Genomic DNA, 11,628 nt, shown 5'->3' with positions numbered 1-11,628 from the left:
TGAATGAGAGGTACACCACCTTTTTGTCATCTTGTTTGAAATATGCAACTTTAGTATTGGTTTAGAATATGTTGGGTTTGCTGATGCACGTTTCCCGATGTTTTGGGATGTGAAAACTGGGTGCGAGTCTGAAACTGACTGAATTTTCTTCGTTTGCACGCATTTCCCCAAAGTTTTGTGTTATGATTTATGGATATAATTAACTGTTTTTCAATTTTTTAACCTCCCATGTAGCACAAAGTGGGCTAAAGTGGGCAGCACAAATTGAATGGGTAGATGTGGGCAAAGTAGGCCAGCCCTGATAGGCTGGATGTGAGCGCTGCAATGGGGGCCGACATAGGCCTGAAGTGGGCCGTCGACAAGCGCCCCGAAGAGCCCCACTTGGGACCGATGCAGACAGCTCTTTGGGACTGCCCACATTCTCCCGAATTGCCAAATGTGCACATCCCACCCACTTCTACAGGTGGTCCTGCTTCGGACAGATTTGGTCAGTCGCTCTGGATGAAGGTTTTTTATTTCGGTCAGCCCCTGAGATAATGACATAGGACCGATGCGGATTCTACAGCGGCAAGCCGAACTTGTACTTTGCCACATTATTTCTATAGGGGTCCGATGCAGGTAATTGCTGGGCACCTGTAGTCGATATTCTCGCATTGAATATTTACGGGCATACTTAGGTAATTATTTTATACATCTCTGCCCTTTCTAATCAGGTACAAGATGACAGAGAAGAAAATAGAGAAAAGGGAAGAGAAAGAAGAGGGAGGGAGAAAGACGCGCGTCGCAACAGCCGTCGTCCGCCACTGAAGTGGTGGCGGGTGCAATGACGGCCAGCAACAGATACAACCACCTGTGATAGGCTAGCTACCGCAGCAAACAGTAGGGATCGACCATTCCCAGCCCCATAGTGCCAGGAGCAGCCACCCCTCCCCGGTAATACCGTATGGAGAGTTGCAGGCTGTCCAGAGCGATCACCTAGGAATATTTAGCAACTTGTATGTTCCAATCTTTTAGCTCTATTTACATGAGCGCGAGAACCATGAATTTTTGCTAACCGACTAAAAATGCTAACTTTTATATAAGTCATTTACAATAATAAGTTAAGGCAATATATAATACAAATAAAGGATATAAAGAATGCGTGCACAGTAGTATGCAGACACTCCGGTGTGTTCAGTTCGACTACAGCCAATGTAGGACCCACAGCGGCATTGATTCGGCAGCCCCATTTGGGCTAGCGCTATTTTTCGCCCGCCCGCGCGCGTACAGGCACTTCTCTGGGACACTTGATCTGATATATGTCATTTCTGACAGACCAGTTCATCAGTAGGGTGCCTCGATGTCAGCGCCGCCGTTCGCTGACATCGAGGCACCCTAGTTCATCAGAGGAGGGCCGCCCCATCTAGTAGGTGAGTGAGAGGTCCTTTAGCTCAGGGCAAGCGTAACGCCACAGGAGAAGTAAAGATGGCGCCACCCACTCTTGGTTTCCGTTTAGCGCTGGAGCTTCAAAAGATAACGTGGGTCTGGAAGGCTGGAAGCCGCTTAAATGATCTCATAAAATACATTGATCGATTGAACTGTGTGAGAAAGGCGGATCAGGCTTTGGCCTTACGTGGTGTGCTCATTTTAATGGTATTTTATGAAAACTGCTATTAGATTTGCACCCATCGTTCACTCTACGTAGGATGCCATGGCGCGAATGTCGCCCAGGCCTAGACCAGACTGTACACGTTCTCTCATTTCGCTGTCACGGTAACGACGAAGAACGGTATCTTGAACGAACTGAAGTCCCTTGATGTTTGTACAAAATTTGGTAAGTATTGCAGGGAGGGGGGGGGGGGAATTGGAGGGACACTTATTCTTCGCCTTGAACAACATTGTTATGCTGTAGTGACAATGCCGAAAGCCATGAGCGGAAAGACCCGGAGAGCACTGGAATTAGCTTTTTATTGGGCTGATAGAGTTTCGAAAAAGAATGAGGCAACAGCAAGTGTGCTAGGCGGTCGTCCAACTACAAATGTCTGTTGCACTCGTCAACGCTTAGTTTAAAGATGGTGAACATTGCGGAAACTTGGGACATCGTGGAAACAAATGTGAGTGGCTGGAATTATTCGATATAGATCTCGGCGCAACTTGCGCAACAAAGAAAATGACAAAGCCCCCTCTCTGCAATACTGAGCGTGAACAAAGAGCATAACACCTTTCTGCGCGGTACGTCAAAGTGATACCGCCGCAAGCCATTGGCTACCAGCAGCAACAAATTATAAGTCACTGTAGCAACTGAATTAGGAGAATGCGAAAGCATTAGCGCTGCCACGCCTTTCTGATAATTTTTCTTTTTCACTTTCAAATGTGTTTATTTTGATTTTATTTTGCTAATTCAAAATTTTTATTTGCTATTTCTAATATACATTAAACCATTTAATTAAATAGCACATAATATAGAGAAGCGGGATTATAGTGGTTGTGTGTGTGTATATTGAAGCAATTAATTTTAAATAAAGCGTTTCAGGGGAGGGTAAGCGCTGTCCCCTCCTTGTGTTCTTGTGTGTAGCTCTTTTGTTATCACGAAAATTTATTGAAGCCGAAAAACACCTTTTATTGGACTGCATCCCTGCTGATTGTAAGCATGACAATGGAAGTATGGAAATTGTAAATTGTTGTCGATGATTCCATGATTCAGACTACGAACGACGAAACTGAACGACAGTGAAATACTAGCGTATAGTGCGAATGTTTTAATTAGTTCCATGTGTTGCTGGCGGAGACTCTCGAGAGTAGAAACAGATCATTTTGAACGAAGTCGCCGAATCTAGATCACTGCACATGCCACGTGATTTGCAATGTCTTTTACCCTCCTCAGTAAGAAAGAAAATACTTGTTCGTTACTTTTTGATAAAATATAAATCGAATGCAGCCTATACCTTGGGCAAGGATTCGAATCGCGTACCATGCATGGTCTGGCGGTTAATTATTCTAGCGACCGACTACTTAGCGGCACAAATACGTCCAATAGAAGCTGGCACTTGTGATATACAAATGGCGACTGGTCACCTGCATGACAGGCAGCGATACTTACTACTACATTAACGAGGTTTTTGATTTGTTACATGCAAATCCATCTCGCTTGTGGGACATACATATGATTGAACGCCATACAGAACAGCCTGGGTTCAAAGTGTAGTGCGTTTTGGTCCAAAGTGCACATGCAGTGCAGCATCGCATTCTTAAATGGGTGCTGGTTCTAATAAATGCATCTGTACCTCGTATTTATTTACTTCAGACTTACTGCCAGCCTTCAAGAAAGTATTAGGCAGGAGTGGGACATGAAGTTTAAAATAAAAATACACGACAGAAAAGTATGCCATAAATACGCCACGCGAATCAAGAAGAAAATCACAAATAATAAGCCAGTTTGCACACAGCCAATAACAATAGACAATGTAATTTTGATTTGTGGGTGAATTTGAGGTGTATCAAGGCATAAAATAGGCGTAACCATCGCAGAATTCCACTCATATTTTATTACCAACGAAGTGGCCTGTTGTATTAGGTTCACACATACCCATTAGGATACAGTCGTAAGACGTCAGCTTACGTGAATACCGTATACTCTAGTCCATAGAATGTCTAGCGCGCTACATAAAAGGTTAGGTTCGAATCCGGCCTAAGATTGCTGAAAGTTTTCTGTAAGCGAGCTGAGTTAGATTGAAACCACAAATCACTTTAGACATGTGGCGCTCTTTTCGTGCGAAGAGTCACAATCACTTCCATTCCAGCCGTGATGTCAAGTTTCCCGTGAGCACTGTCGGGTGCTTACGCCTCCTCCGTCGGTCGGGGCCCATTAGGGACGTATCCCGTCCTGCAAAATTCAACCGTCGGATCACTGATTCGGACAATGAGGAAAGCTGCCCCGCTCCTGCCGCAACCCCCTTGGTGCCGCAGGTAGCTGGCTCTGGGGCAGCCACTCCCTCCTCCTCCCCTCCAAAAATGTTCAATCATGGCGAGACACCTTAGTCAAAGACGCTCTTCTACCTCCAATTCGGCCATCTCAACATTAATAACACAATGGAACTGTAGAGGTTTTAAGGACCGCACTAAGCGGGCCAATTTCCGCCTCTACCTTGAAACATTCGAGTCTGTACCAGCCGTGGTTGCCCTCCAGGAGCCAGGCCTGGGCGCCACACTTTCAAATTACACGACGTTCCAACAGGATCCCGCGTCTTGTCTTCTCGTACACAAAGCATGCACAGCCAACTTAGTGGATCTCGATCTCCAACTAGATTATTCTTATGTAATGGTGACAATCCTACCACTCCGCCGCAGGGACCCGCCATTGCATGTACTCAACGTGTACTGCCCTCCCAAACTGAAGCGAGTGACATTCGCGGACCTCTTCAGCCGCGCGCTAAGAGTAGCGGGTCGCGATCCCCTCCTGATCGTGGGCGACTTTAACGCTCCCAGTCAGCTGTGGGGGTATCGCAAGGAGGAGTCGCGCGGACGTAAGTTGGCGGAACTTGCGTCCACGTTGGGCCTCACCCTCCACACTGACCCGGTCTGCCCAACACGGTTAGGAAACTCCGTGACACGGGATACGTGTCCGGACTTAACCTTCACTCGCAACATAAGACACGCAGACTGGCTCAACACCAAGGAAACCCTCGGTAGTGACCACTGCATCCTTAACATTACAATACACACACGCCCGCTCAAACGTCCCACAACACAAGCCCGTATCCCAGATTGGACGAAATTCAGGCAAAATTTTGACTCACTTGATAACAAACCCATTTCCGAGCAAGGCTACTCAGCATGGTCTCAACAGCTGCTGACACACCTTCGCTCGCATGAAACACAGATCCAGCTCTCAGAGGCGGTTACGGACGTGGATAACCACCTCCTACACCTCTGGGAAGCCCGTCGCAGCCTCGTCCGCCGTTGGCGACGCCAGAAACACAACAGAAAGCTTAAAGCTCGAATTGCCGAGCTCACCCAGAAAGCGGCTGAGTACGCGGCCCATCTCGCCGACTCCAACTGGGTGGATAGATGCAACACGGCCGCGCGACAAATGTCTAGCCGCAACACATGGCGCCTCTTTCGAGCCCTCATCGACCCAACCCAAACACGAACTGAAACACAGAAACATTTGCAAAGAGCCATGCATGCTTTCTCTGGCAACACGACACAACTGGAACAGAAACTCCGGGACCAGTATCTGTGTACAGCCCAAGACCCCCGTGGATCATCATACTCTTATGCAGGAAGAGAGAACACAGAGCTGGATCAAATTTTCCAGCTCCATGATCTGCGGGCGGCTCTTGCCAAAATGAAACGAGGCACTGCCCCGGGAAGGGATAAGGTCACCGTCAAGCTTTTGACGAACCTGCCCGACTCGGCATACCAGTCCCTCCTCGACTACATCAATGCAATTTGGCGCGGGGACACCCCCCTGCCAAGCGACTGGAAAACGGCTCTGGTAACCTTCATTCCTAAATCAGGGAAACCAATTGACACAGATAACCTCCGTCCCATCTCTCTCACCTCCTGTGTGGGCAAACTAATGGAGACGATGGTGCGGGACCGGCTATCTGAATATCTTGAACAAAAACATGTATTCGCAGGCACCATGTTCGGATTCCGCCCACACAGATCCGCTCAAGATGTCCTCCTGCAACTCAATCGGGAAGTCCTTGACCCACTCGAATGCCCCCATAATGACCGGGTAGTACTCGCCTTAGATCTCAAAGGGGCATTTGATAATGTAACACACGAGATTATACTCACCCACCTAAGCCAGACCGACTGTGGTCTCAACACATTCCAATACATCAAGCAATTTCTCACGGATCGTCAATCCTACATTCGCATCCAAGATAATGAGCATGGTCCTTACCTACTCGGCACGCGGGGAACCCCCCAAGGCGCAGTACTTTCCCCGCTGCTCTTCAATTTGGCTATGATGCACCTGCCTGCCCAGCTCGATGGTGTCGCTGGTGTGCAGCACGCCCTGTATGCCGATGACATCACCCTGTGGGCCACGCATGGCAGTATCGGGGACATTGAAACCAGCCTGCAAACAGCTGCGACGATAGTAGACCGCTACGCCCGCCGCTGTGGTCTTCAGTGTTCCCCACAAAAATCAGAATTTGTGCACCTCCGCCACTCGCGAAAGTGCACAACTCAAATCACTCTATCTTTAGACAGTGGTCCCATACAAGAAGCTGACGAGATACGGGTACTCGGACTCTACATACACAAACACAGACGATCAGACACTACATTGGCCAAACTCCGTAAGGTGGGGGACCAGGTGGGCCGCATGGTCCGCCGGGTTTCAAACAAACGCGGGGGGTTGCGAAGTAAGGATGCCTTGCGGCTGGCAAACGCCTTCGTGACCAGTCGGATTTTATATTCGACACCGTATCTCCACCTACGGAAACAAGAGGAGGATGCCCTTGAGGTTATCCTTCGTAAAATTGTCAAGCGTGCCCTGGACCTCCCCATCACTACTTCAAACAGGCGTCTTATGGCCCTTGGGGTGGTGAATACTTTCCGGGAGCTCCGGGAGGCCCACCTTACAAATCAGTACACGCGTTTGTCGCAAACGGAGTCGGGTCGCCGCCTTCTTGCTCGACTCCGTATCCAACACACCACACTCATGGAAGACAGGTTTCGCATCCCAGAATTGTGGAGACGCGCCCTCTGCGTGCGACCTCTGCCAGCGAATATGTCACGCGAAGATCATAATGGTCGGCGCCTGGCACGAGCGGAAGCCCTAGCCCGACATTATGGCAACAAAACAGGAGTATACTACGTGGACGCCTCCGGCCCTCACCACGGGGGATGGTACACGGCCGCTGTAGTTCACAACAGCAAAACGGTTAACGGTCTCACCTTCAGAGCCCACAGTACAACACACGCAGAAGAGGTGGCGATTGCTCTCGCGGCCTCTCATTCCGACTCAAAATACATAATTACCGACTCGCGAGGAGCCTGTCGGAACGTCAGACAAGGCTGGACTCCCTTACTAGCCTATAAAATTTACTTAAATTGCATACGGGATACGGACCCCGCACACCGCTACCTTATATGGGCCCCTGCTCATCAGGGTTTGGCAGGAAACGAGGCAGCAGACGCAGCCGCCCGCGCGCTCTCTCACCGGGCTGTTTTCTCCTCCCTACCCGATCAGGAACCCGATTTTAATCCGGCCTACACCTTCAAAGATATCACGACGTACTATCAAAATTGTCATCGCCTTTACCCCAGCCCATGTAAAGGTCTCAAAAAGGCGGATGAGCGGCTCCTTCTCCGCCTTTTCACCAATACATTGCTGTGCCCGGCAGCCCTAAAACATTTTGACCCCTTCTTTAGTGGCAGCTGCCCACACTGTGGAGCGGTGTCTTCTGACATCTATCACATGGTGTGGGCCTGCCCCTCCAACCCGTCTATTCCCCCCATCCCCAACCCAACCCGGGAGAACTGGGAGGCGGTCCTGCTCGGCTGCCACGACTTACAGGCCCAACAAGCCTTAGTCGGACGCGCCCGAGCGGCGGCAACCGCCACTGGGGTCCCCAACTAGGGACCTCCACCTAGTGTTTGTAAGGACCGGCCCCTTACGGGCCGATCCAAACATCCTTGTGTAAATAAATGTTCTTACCACCACCACCACCTTACGCGATCATCAGCCTCTCGACCAATCAGAAGTTTTGTGTCAGAGCAACGGAAACGCCGAGTTTTCAGGGCAAACAAGACTGTAATGCTGCTTCATAAAGTTTCTTGATATGAAGTGCGTTATAAAACACATATGAAGGAAGCCGACAGCCACCAAGACAAAGCAGAGCATAGATGACTATTTCATTCAATTTTTAGTACCACGCGAAAACCTAGTTCCCTTTTGAAGAAGTGAAAAATTGGTCCCGCCCGACATGCGGGGATACTGACGAGGACTGTTGACGGTGGCCCATACCACTTTCTCATCAAAAGGAAGCAACGGTTATGCGGTCAGTATGCAGTGCACACAAAGATGAGAAGAGCGACGAAGAAAAAAATATTGTGCTCCCCGTCGGGGAATCGAACCCCGGTCTCCCGCGTGACAGGCGGGGATACTGGCCACTATACTAACGAGGAGGGCTGTGGCGATAGCGCATATCAGTTCCTTATCACGGGGAGCACTTTTTGTGCTCAACTCTCCGGAAAGGGCAGCAATGGAGAGAGACGAAGGACAATAAGAGGAGGAGGAGGAAGAAGATGGTCGCTGAGGGTAACAAACTGGATTCCAAGGGAAGGAAAGCGTAGCAGGGGGCGGCAGAAAGTTAGGTGGGCGGATGAGATTAAGAAGTTCGCAGGGGTCAGGTGGATGCAGCTAGCACAGAACCGGGTTAAGTGGAGAGATATGGGAGAGGCCTTCGCCCTGCAGTGGGTATAATCAGGCTGATGATGATGATGAGGAAGAAGAAGTAGTAGAAGAAGAAGAAACGTGCTCCCCTTCTGGGATTCGAAACTCGGTCTCCAACCTGACAGGCGGACATACTAGCCACGTTCGCGAAATTGTTTTTTCTTTTTCTTTATGGCCGCTTTTACCGGCGCGCACTTGTCACGCAGGGACAATCAGCCCGTGTGCCACTGATGGCGCGCGGTATCGGTAGATGACAGCAGAAGCGGCGGCCACATTGAAGAACTCGATGGCTACTCCGACCATAACGGAACTCTCCAGCGTGAACTGGCCCAGGAGTTATCGCTGGAAATAGTAAATCTACGAGCCGACTGTGAGGGAACAGTTACGTGGTGTGCCCGAGGCCAGAGTTCATCCATTGACTATGGGCTCGTGTCGCGGAAACTCTGCGGTGCACTCCAGAGCATTCACATCGACGAAGAAGGCCAACACAGCTTGGGGAGCGATCACAATCGTCTCATGCTGCGGTTCAAAGCGTCCCCATGGCACCGACAACCTAAACGACGTGAAGGCCCAAAACAGTTTCTCCCTGCTACAGCCTATGAACAAGTGGCCCACGAATTTGAGCTTAGCCCCCACCGAGAAGAGGCAGCCTCGTATGAAGAGTACATCAGTGAACTTCGCCGCATTATGCAGAAGCATGTGAAGATAACCAATGCGCGTCGAGGGGTCTGTAGAAAAAACTGGTGGGATGGGGAGGTTAGAGCAGCGCTGTGTGCCCGTCGTCTTGCCAACCGACAATACCGTCGGGCGGTTAGGAATCCTGACAGCGAAGATGTTCAGGGAAGTTGGCAAGAATATTTGCTTCGAAAGCGGGAAATGCAGGCCATTACGCAGCGGAAAATAGCCGAAGCCAACCATAAGACGCTCCAGGACATCAAGAGCGCTGGGAAGGGAGCAGCGTCCAAATTCTGGATGTATGTGGCACGACAGGATGGCAGGCCGGCACAGGCAGAAATCCGAGACGAGTCAAGTGGGGCAAAGACGGCTGATCTTCATCATGCATTGACCGAGCATATACGCAAGTTATACGCGGCACCACCAGCACTTGAGGAGCCTTGCATGAGTTCCCCAACTTGTGAGCAGCCAGGGAGGGCTAATAGGGAAGAAGAAACCTGGTCAGTGTCGTTGGGAGCCATCGATAGAGCAATCGCCCGGATTAGCGCGCGCACAGCTCAAGGGCTAGATGGCATCCCTGCGGGGCTCGTGAAAAGCCTGGGCAATGAGGCGCGGGCACAGCTTGCCGGTATCTTCACAGATATACTGGCAGGCAGTCCTATTCCAGAAGACTGGCGCCGTGGCAGAGTGATCCTGCTGCCAAAAAAGGGCGGTGATGCCGGTCTCTTGCGCGACTATCGGCCTCTCACTATTACCAGCGTGCTGTACAGGGTCTTCGCGCAAGTCCTGAAGGCTTGGATGACCGGGTGGGCGGAAGAGGGCAACCACTTAACCGAGTTGCAGAATGGGTTCCGACGTGGCCGCCGCCTAGAAGACAATCTGTATGTCTTAAGCCAATGCGTAGAGATCGCGCGTAAAGAGGCAAGAGGGCTGGTGAGCTGTTTCCTGGACGTAGCGAAGGCTTATGACAGCGTCCCCCAGGAACAACTGCTGCAACATCTGGATACAAGTGGAATGCCCAGACCCTGGACAGAGATGCTCCGACGTCTCTATGCCAACAACACGGTGAAAGCCACCCTCAATGGCATCTGGTCGGGCGAGGTGGTAGTGGGTAGGGGTCTGAAACAGGGCTGCCCACTGTCACCCTCGTTATATATGCTATATACGGCGAGTGTTGAGCGGCGACTACTGGCGTCGGGTGTTGGCTTCATAGTGGAGCGGATGAACGAAGGCATCAGGGAACGACAAGTGTTGCCAGCGTTGGTGTTTGCTGACGACATTGTGCTGCTGGCAGGGGACGCGAAGACCTGCAAGCCCTCATCACCGATTGTGCTGAAGCACTGGCACCTCTTGGGTTGCAGTTCAATGCCAAAAAATCGGCCGTACTTGCTTTTTCTGGGCCGGAGCCCTCCTGTCCCTTGATGTTGCCAAAAGGTGTGCCGCTTCCTCAAGCTACAGAGTACCGCTACCTCGGAGTGACATTCGGGATTGAATCTGACTATACTGCTGGGCATGAGTTACATTTAAGAAGATCATCCCAGCGGGCTGGCAACATCCTTCGCAGGAGATGCTTGTGGGGCTTTAACCGTTTTCTTATGGTGCGGGATCTGTGGAAGGCGGTTCACGTCCCTGCCCTGACCTTTGTCAATGCGATGGTATGCTCTACAGCACCTACCCGCGAATGGCTGGAACGCAGTCAACGCACTGTTGGAAGGCTGGCTCCGGGCTGCCATGGGAACGTTGCAAATGAGGCAATTCAAGGCGACCTTGGTTGGTCTAGTTTTGAGGCGCGCGAAGCGCGAAGCAAGGCGTCGTATGACGGCAGGCTGAGACTCATGCATCCACACCGATTAGCGCGACAAGTGTTTGATTACGTCCACCGTAATGGGATCCGCACCAGATGGACGAAGCGACTGCAGCAACTCCACAGGAAGTACGGTTTCTATTCTCAGCCCGTACAAGAGGAGACGGAGCGAAAGTGGGCGAGAGCTGTTGAGACTCAGGTGCGAAAGGTGGAAACTGAGCGCTGGAGGAAGGCCATGGAGGGAAAGTTCACACTTAAGCTCTACAGAGAACACAAACAAGAGATTTGTGCGGAACTCCTCTTCGAGGCACGAGCCGGAGCCCTCCGAACTCAGATCTATCGCCAGCGCTACAATGCTGGTGTGCGAAGTACGGTGTGCAGAGTGTGCGCAGTGAGTGAGGAGACTATCGACCACTTGGTTCTCGACTGTGCGGGCCTCACACCAGCGCCGACAGAGAGCACTACACTCCCACAGACGCTTCTGATTGCGCAAGACAATTCAAAGAGGTGGCCAAGACCAAGTGCCGCTTGAGAGAGTGGTGGAAGATAGTGCGACCAAAATAGTAGATGAAAATGTTAATCTGTATCTATGTACCTGTAAGTGTTAGTGTGCAGTAGGTGAAAGTGATCCAGGCCAGGATATTGTTATAATGTAATATCCACCCGTTACAAAGGGGAAGGCCACAACATCCATCCATCCATCCATCCATCCATCCATCCATCCATCCATCCATCCATCCATCCATCCATCCAT

General features: G+C 50.7%; 1 non-coding gene and 1 pseudogene across 1 annotated transcript; one reads left to right on the top strand and one right to left on the bottom strand.

The window, feature by feature from the left end:
• The first annotated feature begins 324 nt into the window (after window positions 1–324).
• LOC146185447 (uncharacterized) lies at window positions 325–11,406 on the top strand (annotated as a pseudogene).
• On the bottom strand, window positions 8,056–8,127 carry TRNAD-GUC (transfer RNA aspartic acid (anticodon GUC)). Its single transcript has one exon. It is a non-coding gene; the product is annotated as a tRNA-Asp (tRNA).
• Window positions 11,407–11,628: the final 222 nt, after the last annotated feature.

The sequence above is a fragment of the Amblyomma maculatum genome, chromosome 6, assembly GCF_055883805.1.
Source record: "Amblyomma maculatum isolate TAMU_Amacu chromosome 6, ASM5588380v1, whole genome shotgun sequence".
NCBI classification, from domain to species: Eukaryota; Metazoa; Arthropoda; class Arachnida; order Ixodida; family Ixodidae; genus Amblyomma; species Amblyomma maculatum.
The sequence above is the reverse complement of the archived record's forward strand: the minus strand, read 5'-3'. Positions and strand labels throughout refer to the sequence as shown.